Source organism: Oryctolagus cuniculus, unplaced genomic scaffold (assembly GCF_964237555.1).
Source record: "Oryctolagus cuniculus unplaced genomic scaffold, mOryCun1.1 SCAFFOLD_102, whole genome shotgun sequence".
NCBI lineage: Eukaryota > Metazoa > Chordata > Mammalia > Lagomorpha > Leporidae > Oryctolagus > Oryctolagus cuniculus.
The window spans coordinates 172,670-186,283 of NW_027208333.1; the positions used below are offsets into that span (position 1 = coordinate 172,670).

At 38.6% G+C, this 13,614-nt stretch overlaps 1 pseudogene; it reads left to right on the forward strand.

Annotated features, from left to right (window-relative positions):
• The first annotated feature begins 12,128 nt into the window (after window positions 1-12,128).
• Window positions 12,129-13,259, forward strand: LOC138848227 (high mobility group protein B2 pseudogene; annotated as a pseudogene).
• The last annotated feature ends 355 nt before the right edge of the window (window positions 13,260-13,614 follow it).

Genomic DNA, 13,614 nt, shown 5'->3' on the forward strand with positions numbered 1-13,614 from the left:
AGTTCACTTTCACATAGTGTAAGAGATGTTGGAGTCTCTTTTCAGGCTTCTACATATGGATAATCAAGTTCCTCTGCACCACTTGTGAAAGAGATTCTTCTTTCTCCAGTTCATTTTAGTTCCTTTGTTAAATATGAGTTGCTGGTAGAAATTTGGGTTTATTTCTATGCTACCAAGTCTTTTCCATTGAACTATGTGTCTGTTATTATATCAGTGCTAACACTTCTTCTTCTTTTTTTTTTTTTTTGCAGTATATTTATTTGAAAGGCAGAGTTACAGAGAGGTAGAGGCAGAGAGAGAGAGAGGTCTTCCATCCACTGGTTTACTCCCCAAATGGCCACAATGGCCGGAGCTCTGTTGATCTGAATCCAAGTGTCAGGAGCTTCTTCCAGGTCTCTATGCAGGTGCAGGGGCCCAAAGACTTTGGCCATTTTCTACTTTTTTCTCAGGCTATACCAGAGAGGGGTATAAGAAGTGGAGCAGCTGGGAAACATACTGGCACCCATATGAGATGCCAGCACTGCAGACGGTGACTTTACCTGCTTTGTCATAGTGCTGACCCCTGTAATATGTCTTAAAATATGGTGTGATGTCTCCAGCTTTTTTTTGCTTTATAATATTGCTTTAGATGTTAAGCATCTCTCATGTTTCTATGTGAATTTTAGCATCATTTTTTCTAGCTCTGAGAACATCGTTGGTATGTTGATTGGGATTGCATTGAATTTGCAAATTGCTTTTGGTAGTATGGATATTTTGGTATTATTCTTCCCATTCACAAACATAAGTTTTCTGTGAGACTGTCAAAAAGCCTTGACAAAAATTGGACTTTATTACACAAAAATTCATCACTTTTTGGGATCATTTAAATCCATAATTTTGCACTAATATTTGATAAATAATTAAAGACTTTGAGCATTTTAGTAGGAGAAATTAAAATATTTATCAATTTATTCAAATATTGTTTAGATGTGATATTCAAATATTGTTTAGAGCCATTGTCTGTATTCCCTCTAAATTACGATCTTTTTGCTTTTTGCCTGTTAAACTTGTCCCTTGATTCAACAACCGTTTTTAATGTAATGTAAACTGAAAATGTCATTTCATAAGCTAAAAAAAATGAAAAAGAAGGAAAAAGAAGGGAGGGAGGTTGAGTATATAATTATGTTCTCCGAATTTTTTCTATAAAACATATTGAATCATTTAAAAGCTAATTAAAATTAAACTCAAAATTGGACCATTATGACCAATATTTAAAACAAGTGATTAAAAACTGTAGATGTCTTCAATTTTGATTATCATTCTTCTTTAGAATATCTGAAAGAAATCCAGTTTCTCACTTTAAAATATACCAGTGTGTTAGAATTTAGTATTAAATGACTTTGTTTAAAAGTGTTATTTAATCTATTGCTTTAAGTAGTAATACTATGGCCATTGTAAAACAAAATCCTTATCATTTTTCATAAAACAGGAAGGGCTTTTAAAACATCATCACTAAAAATATTAAGAGACCTAAAATATAACATTCTTAAAACCCAAGTGATACCATTCAAAATTTTCAAATATGCAGGGATAGTTCATGTCAAGTAACTAAATAATTGTTAAGTGTATATATGGAATAGCTTCTATAAATTCTTTTGGCAAGGGCTGGCACTGTGGCATAGTGGGTGAGGCTGCCACCTGCAGTGCTGGTATTCCATAGGGGCATCAGTTCAAGACCTGGCTGCTCCACTTCCTATCCAGCTCTCTGCTATGGCCTGGGAAACACTATAAAATGGTACAAGTCCTTGGGCCCCTGCAACTGCATAGGAGACCAGGAAGAGGCTCCTGGTTCCTGCCTTCCAGTCAGCACAGCTGCAGCCATGGAAGCCAACTGTGGAGTGAACCAGTGAATGGAAGACCACTCTCTCTGCCTCTCCTTCTCTCTCTGTGTAATTCTGACTTTCAAATAATATAAATAAATCTTTAAAAAATTCTTTTGGCAAATAGATGAAGCTATTTGTTATACATTTCAAATAAATAGCAAACATACTAGAAAAATATATTGAATAAAATTTAAGCAACTCATAGCTATACACAGAAATTTCTCACCATAACAACATAGCAACCACTAAATTTCCAAATTCAATTTTCCACAACTTAGAATCTTTAACTCCAGAAGGAGTACAAAATTGACAGAACAGTGGCCTATGTATCAGGATACCTAATGCTAATACAGAATTATCCCTGCCACAACTTACCTATGTGACCTTGAACAATTCACTTTACTTCTCTGGGCTTGGCATTTAGCATCCTCATGTGATAAAGGAGGCTTGGATAAGATCAGTTGTACTCTATCTTGAGACTTCAATGATCTCTCAGTTTCCAAACAGGCACCTTAAGGGAAAGTAAACCTTTAGATCAAAGCTTACATTTTTAAATATAAATATATTTTAAACTGTTTCTACAACTAGTACAAAACAACACATTCAAATGTGTACCATGCCACTTTTCAATATTTGGGAATAATTAATGCATCATTTTAGAGCATTGTCTTGAGGCCAGTGCTGTGGTGTAGCTAGTAAAGCCACTGCATGCAGTGGGGGCATCCCATATGGAGGCCGGTTCAAGTCCAGGCTGCTCCATTTTCCATTCAGCTGTCTGCTATAGCCTGGGAGAGCAGTAGGAAGTTGGCCCAAGTCCTTGGGCCCCTGAATCTGCATGGGAGACCCTGAAGAGGTCCTGGCTCCTGGTTTCAGATTGGCATATCTCTGACCTTTTAGGTCATCTGGGGAGTGAAAAAGCAGATGGAGGAACTCTCTCTCTTCCTCTTGTTCACTATCTGTGTAACTCGGACTTCCAAATAAATAAATAAATAAATCTTTTAAAAAATCAAAAGAATATTGTCTGGCACACAGTGAACCACTAAGTACAAGATATTATTAGTAATATTAGATTGAAATATTGAAATAAACTAGGCAATAAGCCTTAAGATGCAAATTAATACCAAGAAATATAATCTCAAATTTCTGTGTTCAACAAGGTAGTCTCTTTTCACTACTAACTTTATACTAAATAAGATATTTTGATATTTTGTTAAGAGTAAATTTATCGGGGGCCAGCGCCGTGGCTCACTTGGTTAATTCTCCACCTGTGGTGCTGGTATCCCTTATGGGCAAAGTGTTCTAGTCCTGGTTGCTCCTCTTTCAGTCCAGCTTTCTGCTATGGCCCGGGAAGGCAGTAGAGGATGGCCCAAGTGCTTGGGCCCTGCACCCAGATGGGAGACCAGGAGAAAGCACCTGACTCCTGGCTTTGGATGGGCACAGCTCCAACTGTGGCAGCCATCTGGGGACTGAACCAATGGAAGGAAGGCCTTTCTGATTTCTCACTGTATATAACTCTACCTGTCAAATAAAAAAAATTATTAGTTTTTCATAAAAACTGCAGTATTGAAAAAGTTCTAAAATCCCTCTAATTCTAAATGTCTGTGACTGCTAACTCATTAGCACATATTGCATTCTTTACATCTGGGTAATCATGACAATTCACTTTTAAATGATTAACAGATCTGCTGTTATATATAAATACATGCTTTTCCGAAAATCATACAATAAGCAGGCTACATACTTTACTTCAAGTAGAACTGCCATATCCAGTCCTACAATTGTAAATAAGACAGTTTCAATTGTTCAGCATTATCAATTATAAATTCCAATCGTGTAGCAATACTCATAAGAATTTAGGGGGCCGATGCTGTGGAGTAGCAAGTAGAGCTGTGGCTTGCAGTGCTGACATTCCAATTGGGTGCCAGTTCAAGTCCTGGCTACTCAAATTACTATCCATCTTTTTAGGCAAGTAAGACTTACTATCCAGCAGTAGAGGATGGCCCAGGCCCTTGGGCTCCTGCACCTGCATAGGAGACCCAAAAGAAGCTGCTGGCTCCTGGCTTTGGATTGGCAGAGCTCCAGCCATTGTGGCCAAATGGGGAGTGAACCAGCGGTTGGAAGACTGCTCTCTCTCTCTCCTTCTCTGTGTAACTCTGATTTTCAAGTAAAATAAATGAATTTTTTTAAAAAAAGGATGAAATAAAAAGGAAGATGAAGATTACAAAATTGTTTAATTTTTTTAATAAATATAAATTTCCAAAGTACAGCTTTTGGATTACAGTGGCTTCCCCTCCCCCAAAACATCCCTCCCACCCATAATCCTCCTATTTCCTGCTTCCTCTCCCATCCCAGAAGATTACAAAATTGTATGAAGGACATTTGTACAGTAAACAAATATACTGATTTCCAATGCAATATTTGAATACTTGAAGCAGGAACGCTAAGTACTTCTTTGCCAAAATAACATGTTTTCTCCAGTGTAAAACCCATTTGCCATCCCAATACAAAAAGGGATTTGGGGCAAGAAGGAAAAAAGAAGTCCACACATGCGGAAATTTTAAGCAAAACAAAATAGAGAATGTATTTAGTTTCATGTAAATCACATGAGAATTAATAGTATTCTACCAATTTGCAACAAATATTTTTAACTTTAATGAATGAATGAATTTTCAGTTACATAGCAGGAAACTTCTACCCTCTCCCATAAAACTGAAAGAGAAACTTTTTAAAAGTAAAAACTGATGAAAGAATTCTGCAATACATGTTAATGTTAAGTAGCCCAGCAGAGTTTATTTAGAAATACAAACACACACACAGAAAATAAATACATTAAAATCTTACTGAATAGTCCAGTAATAGTTCAGGATCCAATATGTGTGCAAAAGATTCTGGATTTCCCAGTCACTTTGTATAGGAAATGATGTGCTTTGCTATGTAGCATGTACCTGTAGATTCCTGAACACCTCCACTTTGCTTCTTACCCTGAATCCCAGCAAATACAGGAACACAGCTGTTGAGTCATTCATTTTCTGGATTTGAGAATATCAAAGAATTAATGAGTATAGAAAGTTGTACAGCAGAGACCAAGAATGTCCAAGGGAGGTCACGTAAATCAATTGAACAAGTCAAAATACTATGAATGTATACTGAATGCTCTGTTTTTAATATGTCTTACTTACCTAAAAAGACATGAGGGCTATTGCTCTCTCTCTTAATACAACTAAGGAGAAGATATCACCAATGCTCAAGAAAAATGAATACACAGCAGAGCTAATACAAAATCCCCAAATTCCAAAATAGAAAAACTGGATATGCACTCCTTACACACACCCTGAAGTGGCAATGAAGTAGAACAAATCTAAAATTAGAAAAAAATCTTTTTTTAAAGATTTATTTATTTATTTGAAAGTCAGAGTTGCACAGAGAGAGGCAGAGAAGAGAGAGGGGTCTTCCATCCACTGGTTCTCTCCCCAGTTGGCTGCAATGGCCAGAGTTGTGCCAATCCAAAGCCAGGAGCAAGGAGCTTCTTCCAGGTCTCCCACATGGGTGCAGGGGCCCAGGACTTGGGCCATCTTCTACTGCTTTCCCAGGCTATAGCAGAGATCTGGATCCATATGAGCTGCCAGCACTGCAAGTGGTGGCTCTACCCACTATGCCACACCACTGGCCCTGAAAATTCTTGTCAAATTAAGAACATTTAACCTTTGTTTTAGAGTGCTTTATTAAAATATCTAAACTGGGGGAATACATAATTTCTTTCTTTAGAAATCAGAAGAGAAAAAGAACACTTCAAGCCTACTGTGACACCACACAGAAGGAATGGAGAATCATGATCTCAATTAGCCTAGGGACAGAATAAAAGGGAGGGAAATAGGAACAACAGAATTAAGATGAATAAGCTTTGACAGCTGAGGGAATCTGAATGTAAAGAAAAGGCATGCAGTTAACTGAAACAATAGAGATAAGTCTGAGAGGAAAAAACATTGTTAAGTCATATTAATGGGGCCAGAGCTGTGACTTAGTAAAGTAAAAAAAAAAAATCTAAAATTTGTTTTTAAATTATATAATTAAAAAAGATAAAAAAGATGTTCAATCTTAAGTCTCTACAGCATAAGATATACATCAATTTTCCCAGGTTCTAGTTGCATTTATTAACAAAGTTTCATGGGTGTAATCACTAAAGTGGCTCCAATAAGTCTTTTTATAAAAATTATTTTTTATTTTGACAGGCAGAGTGGACAGTGAGAGAGACAGAGAGAAAGGTCTTCCTTTTTCTGTTGGTTTACCCCCTAGTGACCGCTGCCGCCAGTGTGCTGCGGCTGGCACATGGCGCTGATCCAAAGCCAGGAGCCAAGTGCTTCCTCCTGGTCTCCCATGCAGGTACGGGGCCCAAGCACTTTGGCCATCCTCCATTGCACTCCTGGGCCATAGCAGAGAGCTGGACTGGAAGTGGAGCAACTGGGACAGAATCTGGCTCTCCCAGCAGGACTAGAACTTGGTGTGCCTGCACCGCAGGTGGAGGATTAGCTTATTGAGCCATGGAGCCTGCCTCCAATAAGTCTTAACCTGGGATGCAACTAAATTTAACAAGGATACTCAATAGGAATTTTAGAAGAATTCCAAAATATGTATCAGAATAAAAATAAATACTTTACTTGGTACATCTCATTTTAACTATACTATTGTCTAAATTTCCAAATGTCAGATGTACTAAAAAAATCCCCAAAGCAGCAGAGTTGGTCCGACATGATGAGGAATAAAATAAAGAAAATGAGAATTCGCAGATCCCAGATTAAAATAACCAAGAAGGCCCAATAAAAGAAAACTCAATGTCTTCATACACTAACATTTATTACCTCAGATTTATTTAACAAAAAGGTGATTATTCCAGCTACATCCCATTAGGTAGCCCAATTTTACCTGCTAAATCCATTTAAAAAAAGCACCTCATGATATATTACTAAAATCATATTGCTATATGCCATCCACCATGTCCACCGTACCTTATACCTAATGTTAACAGATCTGATGAAAATCAGTAGATAAATGATGTGTCTTAACCACGTGTGGGAAATGTCTTTTGTTCAACGTTTTTCCAAAAACCCCTCAGTCTCAGTTTGCCTTCACATTGAAAAGACACTTCTGAGGTTTACTAATCAGTCCAGCTTCTTCGGGCCTCCCTCCAATGAAAGGGGCTAAAATCCATCAAAATAAACTCTAGGCACTGTCCTTGTGCTCCCAGTGACTTTTTCACTCTAGGGGCTCACAAACCTTCTAAATTCTTTAGATCACCTGTGCTGTCCATTAGTTCTCAAAGACTATGATGCAAGTAATTTCCCCTCTTGGAACCTTGTTATTAACTGTGCTGTATGAGAAATGAAGTCTCCTACACACCTTGTGCTTATGATTCTCCAAACCATGTTGCCTGCTAGGACTTTGGCCATGAATATAGGACAGCAATACCTGAACATGATTACTGAGATCTCCTTAATAAAGGATAGACTGGGGCCAGCACTGTGGTGCAGTGGTGTAATCCTTTACCTGCAGTGCTGGCACCCCATATGAGCACCAGTTCTAGTCCCCATTTCTCCTTTTCCCATCCAGCTCTCTGCAATAGCCTGGGAAAGCAGTAGAAGCTGTTCCAAGTGCTTTGGTCCCTGCCAAAATGTGGGAGACCTGGAAGCTCCTAGCTCAGATTGGCCCAGCTGCAGACATTGCAGTCATTAGGGGAGTAAATGAGCATATGGAAGACCTTTCTCTCTGTCTCTTCCTCTCACTGTCTGTAAGTACACCTGTCAAATACGTAAATAAATTCTATATATATATATATTTACATTTATTTATATATATTTATGTATATAAATATATTCATATATAAAATATATTATGCTTTATCATATATTATATAATATATAATAATTATAAACAGATAATATTATATAATTTATTATAACTATTGTATATATCATATATATATATTATTGAGATGACTTCAATAGCCAGAGTGTGGCCAGGTTGAAGTCAGGAGCTCCTCCTCCAATGTGTGTGGCAGCAACCCAGGCACTTGGACCATCTTTCACTGGTTTTTCAATCCATTGGTATGGAGCTGGATCAGAAATAATTATATATTTATATATAAATAAATTCATATATAATATTTATATATAATTATATATTATATATTTATGATAATTATATGTAATTCTATATTATGTATAGAAATATATAATATAGATTATAATATATAAATATATATGATGGATCAAAATGCGGCATTCTCCATTTGGCAGAAGAGACAGGCTCCAATATCTACTGTCTATGTCAGTATGTCAGTATAATGCAGGAGGTAACCCCTCTACCAAATAAGAAAAGCTATTTCAGTTCAGCTGGACATCATTCTGCTGACTGTTGACCTTATTACTGTTAGTCTGGATGCTTTCATTGGTTGCAATCCAGAGACCCAATTTTCCCATAGATATAAACATCAGCAAACATGAAAATTTGGTAAGAAAAGCTTAAACTGAGAGTTATGATTAATAACTATTTTAACAAAATTTCTCAGAACCCATCTAATCCAAACCTTGGACAATTGGGAGCTGTTGTACTTGGCCCACCCATAATTGAAATGGATTCTAAATCCTTCAACTGCAAGGAGAGTATCATAGACATTAATGCTCCAAACGGATCCAGTTCCCTGCTAATGTGTCTGGAAAAGCAGCACAGGGTGACTCAAATATTGGGGCTCCTGCACCCATGTGAGAGACCTGGAAGAAGCCCCTGGCTCCTGATATCAGTCTGGCCTAGCCACAGTCACTGCAGCCATTTGAGGAGCGAACAAACCAGGAGGAAGATCCATCTCTCCCACTCTCTCTTTCTAGTGCTGCCTTTCAAATTCATAAATAGACCTTTAAGAAAGTCGATCACTTCAATAAATTTGTCATTGCTCAGTCATGATTACTTTTACTACCTTAAATTCTTTTTCAAAAGATTTATTTATTGGAAAGGCAGAAAGAGGAGCTGGTGGTTGTGGTGCAGTGGACAAAGTTGCTATCTGTTACATTGGCATCCTCTACGTGCACCAGTTCAAGTACCAGCTATTCCATTTCTGATCCAGCTCCTTACCAATGGACTGAAAAAGCAGGGAAAGTTGGCCCAAGTGGCTGGGATGCTGCCACGCACATCGGAGGAAAAGCTCCTGGCTTCAACCTGGCCACACTCTGGCTATTAAAGTCATCTCAAAAATGAATTAGGTGGTGGAAGATTTCTGTCTCTCCCTCTCTCTGTAACTCTTTCAAATAAGTAATTAAATATTTTAATATGATAAAAAATGGCAGAGAGACACAGAGACAAAGAGAGAAGGAAAGAGAAGCAGAGAGATCTCCCATCTGCTGGTTCACTTTCTATATGGCTACCACTGTGCAAGACCAGGTTTCAAGTCCCCATTGAGGTTACAGTTCTCCAAATTAGATGACAAGAAGGAAAGAATTTGAGCTATTATCCATTGCTTCCCAGGGATATTAACATGAAACTGATTTGGAAGTGGAGTACCCAAAACGCAGATTAGCACTGCAATATATGATGCGGGCATCTGTTGTGATGGTTAACAAATTGGAAAACCTAGAGGAAAAATCAACAGATTCCTGGACATACACAATATACCAAAATTGAGTCATGAAGACACATAGAAAAGCTAAACAAATCAAAAACCAAGACAGAGATTGGATGAGTAATAAAGACCCTCCCAACAAGGAAAAGTCCAGGATCAGACAGCCTCACTATTGAATTCTACAAGTCTTTTAAAGAGCTAATGCTTCTCAAACTATTCAACTCAATTGAAAGAGAGACAATCCTCTCAAACTCCTTCTATTAATCTGACAATGACTCATTCTATCATTTATTTATACATAATGTTGAGAAAATCAGAAGTATTTGTTAGGACTTCTGCTAAAATGCACTAGATTTATAATTTTTAAATACATCTTTCCTAGATGTAATGCAGTCCTTTGCTACTTTAGAGTATCAGAAATTTAAAATGTTGGACTGGTGCTGTGGTGGAGCAGGTTAACACCCTCGCCTGAAGCTCCAGCATCCCATATGGGGGCCGGTTCAATACTCAGCTGCTCCACTTCTGATCCTGCTCTCTGCTATGGCCTGGCAAAGTAGTAGAAGATGGCCCAAGTCCTTGGGCCCCTGTACCGATCTGGGAGACCTGGAACTAGCTTCTGGCTCCTGGCATCGGATCAGCACAGCTATGGCAGTTGCAATCAATTAGGGAGTGAACATCAGATGGAAGACCTCCCTCTTTCTCTCTGGTTCTCCTCTCTGTCTGTAACTCGACTTGTAAATAAATAAATAAATAAATCTTTAAAACAATTAAGAAATTTAAAAAGGGAAAAGTTTTTAAAAAATGTATTTCTTTATTGTGAGGCAGAGTGACAGATATAGAGAGGAAGAGAAAGAGAGGTCTGCTATCCACTGGTTCACCCCTAAATGGCCAGAATGGCTGGAGCTGGGCCGATCTGAAGCCAGGTGCCAGAAGCCAGGAGTCAGCAGCTTCCTCCAGGTCTCTCACATGGGTGCAGGGGCCCAAGCACTCAGGGCATATTCCACTGCATTCCTAGGCCATTAGCAAAGAGCTGGATTGGAAGTGCAGGAGCAGGGACTCAAACTGGTGCCCATGTGGGATGTTGGTGCTGCAGGTGGATGCTTAATCTACTATGCCACAGAGTGGGCCCAGGGAAAGGTTTTAGGAAGACATCTTTCATGTAGACTAGGCTGCAATATTGCAAGGTAAGGTTTAGCTTTTATTTCCACACATCAGTATTCATCTTTTAGCAACTATAAATACTGAATATCATACATATAGACATAAATATAGGTAACTGCAGATTTTGTTGTCATTCTTTCTAATTCTCTTTTAATGTCTGCTAATAGGCCATCTTATGGATTATTATATTGATGTTATCTGTACACAACCATCAGGCATTTCCACTGTTGAATGTGTTTATGTGTACAGGTAGTTTTGTTTGTGTGTACATGAATGCACATTTGATGGAGATAGCACTGACAGTAATAATGTGAGAAATCCTAATGCTGATTTCAAACTTTCTATCCTCCGCAGAGATGGCTGTCATTGAAGTAGACCACAGGGCCCCTTTGCTGTTGTGGACTGAAATGTGCCTCCCTAAAACTCAAACACTGAAGTGCTAACCACCAACATAACTCTACCTGAAGAAAGTGCTTTTAAGCAGATCAAATGATAGATGTGTCTGTCACATCAGAGAAGGGCTTCTGGAAAAATCGAGCCTATTAGCACCTTGATCTGATATTTTCAAGCTCTACAACTCTGAGAAGTAAAATTCCATGATTTAAATCATATTCTCTGTGGTATTTTCTTAGCAAATTAATATATCCTCATTTCTGCTAGCATTTTCTGCTGTCATCTAGAAGGTCCTCGTGATTAGCAGAGAAATATAGAAAGTAAAAACTATGATTTTAGATTACCAAGTACCTACTAACATAAAAAAAAAGATATCCCAGAAGCAACCTACTACCATCCTCCAGGACCCAGAAAAAAAAAAAAAACAGGAATGAGTCAAGTTGTGGGGCAGTAGAAAAGTGAATAATGAAAGATCACAGCAGAAGTAAATAAGGAAGGGTTTGATGCTGTGGTGTAGTAGGTTAATGCCTTGTCCTGCTGTGCATGTATCCCATATGTTGTTGCTCGAAGACCAGGTTCTCCACTTCCAATCCAGCTCCCTACTAATGCACCTGGGAAATTGGTGGAAGATGGACCATGTTCTTGGGTGCTGGCACCCACATGAGAGACTTGGAAGAAGCATCTGGCCTTTCAAATAAAGAAATCTTAAAAAAAAATAGAAGCAGTGTTAGCACTGTTGGAAAAACAGACACATAGTTCAATGGAAAAAATAGGCAGCTGAAATAAACTGACTTTTCTACAGCCAACCCCTATTTAATAAAAGAAAGAAAACAAACAGGAGAAAGAAGAATCCCCTTAGCAAATGGTTTAAAGGAAAGTGATTATCCATATGTAGAAGCCTGAAAAGATACCCCAACACCTCATACACTATGCAAAAGCAACTCAAGGTTAATTAAAAGTCTAAATATAAAACCAAAACCTTGAGAGCTTGTTTTGAGGTTCTAGCAGGGGAGCACAGCTACTCGTATACCCTTGACCGAAGACCGGTCCTCCTCTAGCGGGGAAGGTCGTCCTCTTCGACCCAGCACGCAGCTTCAGGAGGGACGCACATGGAGTGGTGAGGGAGGAAGGGGACACCCGCCTAGCCAGCCAGATCAGCCGAATCAACCCTGGCGATCAATGGGGTGACAGATGTCGCAGCCAGATCGCCCTCACATCCTGAGTTCATGCCGGAGCTGAGGGAAGGAAGCAATGCCGTCGGATCTGGCCGCTCTGCGGGAGTCTGAGGAACAACTCACACCAGGTGGCCGCCGTTCCGTCGTCATGGGTAAAGGAGACCCCAACAAGCCAAGGGGCAAAATGTCCTCCTATGCCTTCTTCGTGCAGACGTGCCGGGAAGAGCACAAGAAGAAACACCCTGACTCTTCGGTCAATTTCGCAGAATTCTCTAAGAAATGCTCGGAGAGATGGAAGACCATGTCTGCAAAGGAAAAGTCCAAGTTTGAAGATATGGCAAAAAGTGAAAAAGCTCGTTATGACAGGGAGATGAAAAATTACGTTCCTCCAAAGGGTGATAAGAAGGGAAAGAAAAAGGATCCCAATGCTCCTAAAAGACCACCATCTGCCTTCTTTCTCTTTTGCTCTGAACATCGCCCAAAGATCAAAAGTGAACACCCTGGCCTGTCCATTGGGGACACTGCAAAAAAATTGGGTGAGATGCGGTCTGAACACTCAGCCAAAGATAAACAACCATATGAACAGAAAGCAGCTAAGCTAAAGGAGAAATATGAAAAGGATATTGCTGCATACCGTGCCAAGGGCAAAAGTGAAGCGGGAAAGAAGGGCCCTGGTAGGCCCACAGGCTCAAACAAGAAGAATGAACCTGAAGATGTGGAGGAAGAAGAGGAAGAAGAAGAAGATGAAGATGATGAGGAAGAGGATGAAGATGAAGAATAAATGGCTATCCTGTAATGATGAGTGTGGAGTGTGCGTGTGTGCTCAGGCAGTTGTTTTGCTAAGAATGTGAATTCAAGTGCAGCTCAATATTAGCTTCAGTATAAAAAAACTGTACAGATTTTTGTATAGCTGATAAGATTCTTTGTAGAGAAAATACTTTTTTTAAAAAATGCAGGTTGTAGCTTTTTGAGGGGCTACTACATACAGTTAGATTTTAAAGCTTCTGATGTTGAATGTTCCTAAATATTTAATGGTTTCTTTAATTTCTTGACTTGTGTATGGTAGCGCAGCAAAGTTGTAGGAATTAATATCATTTGTAAATTTGGATTTTTTGTTAGGATGTTGCATTCTGTGTTGTTTTTTTAAAAAAAATTTTGTAATAAAATTATGTATGTTAAAAAAAAACCCAAAACCTAAGTAAACATATGAGAAACTGTAAAACATTAGCAGAGACAACAGTTTGCATAAGATTCCAAAAGCACAAGTAACAAAAATAAAATATACAAATTTGAGCATATCAAATTAAGATACATCTTCACAACAAAGTAATCAACAGAGTGAAGATACAATGGACGGAATGGCAGGAAACATTGAAAACTCTGACTATGACAAAAGATTGATAGCCAGAACATACAT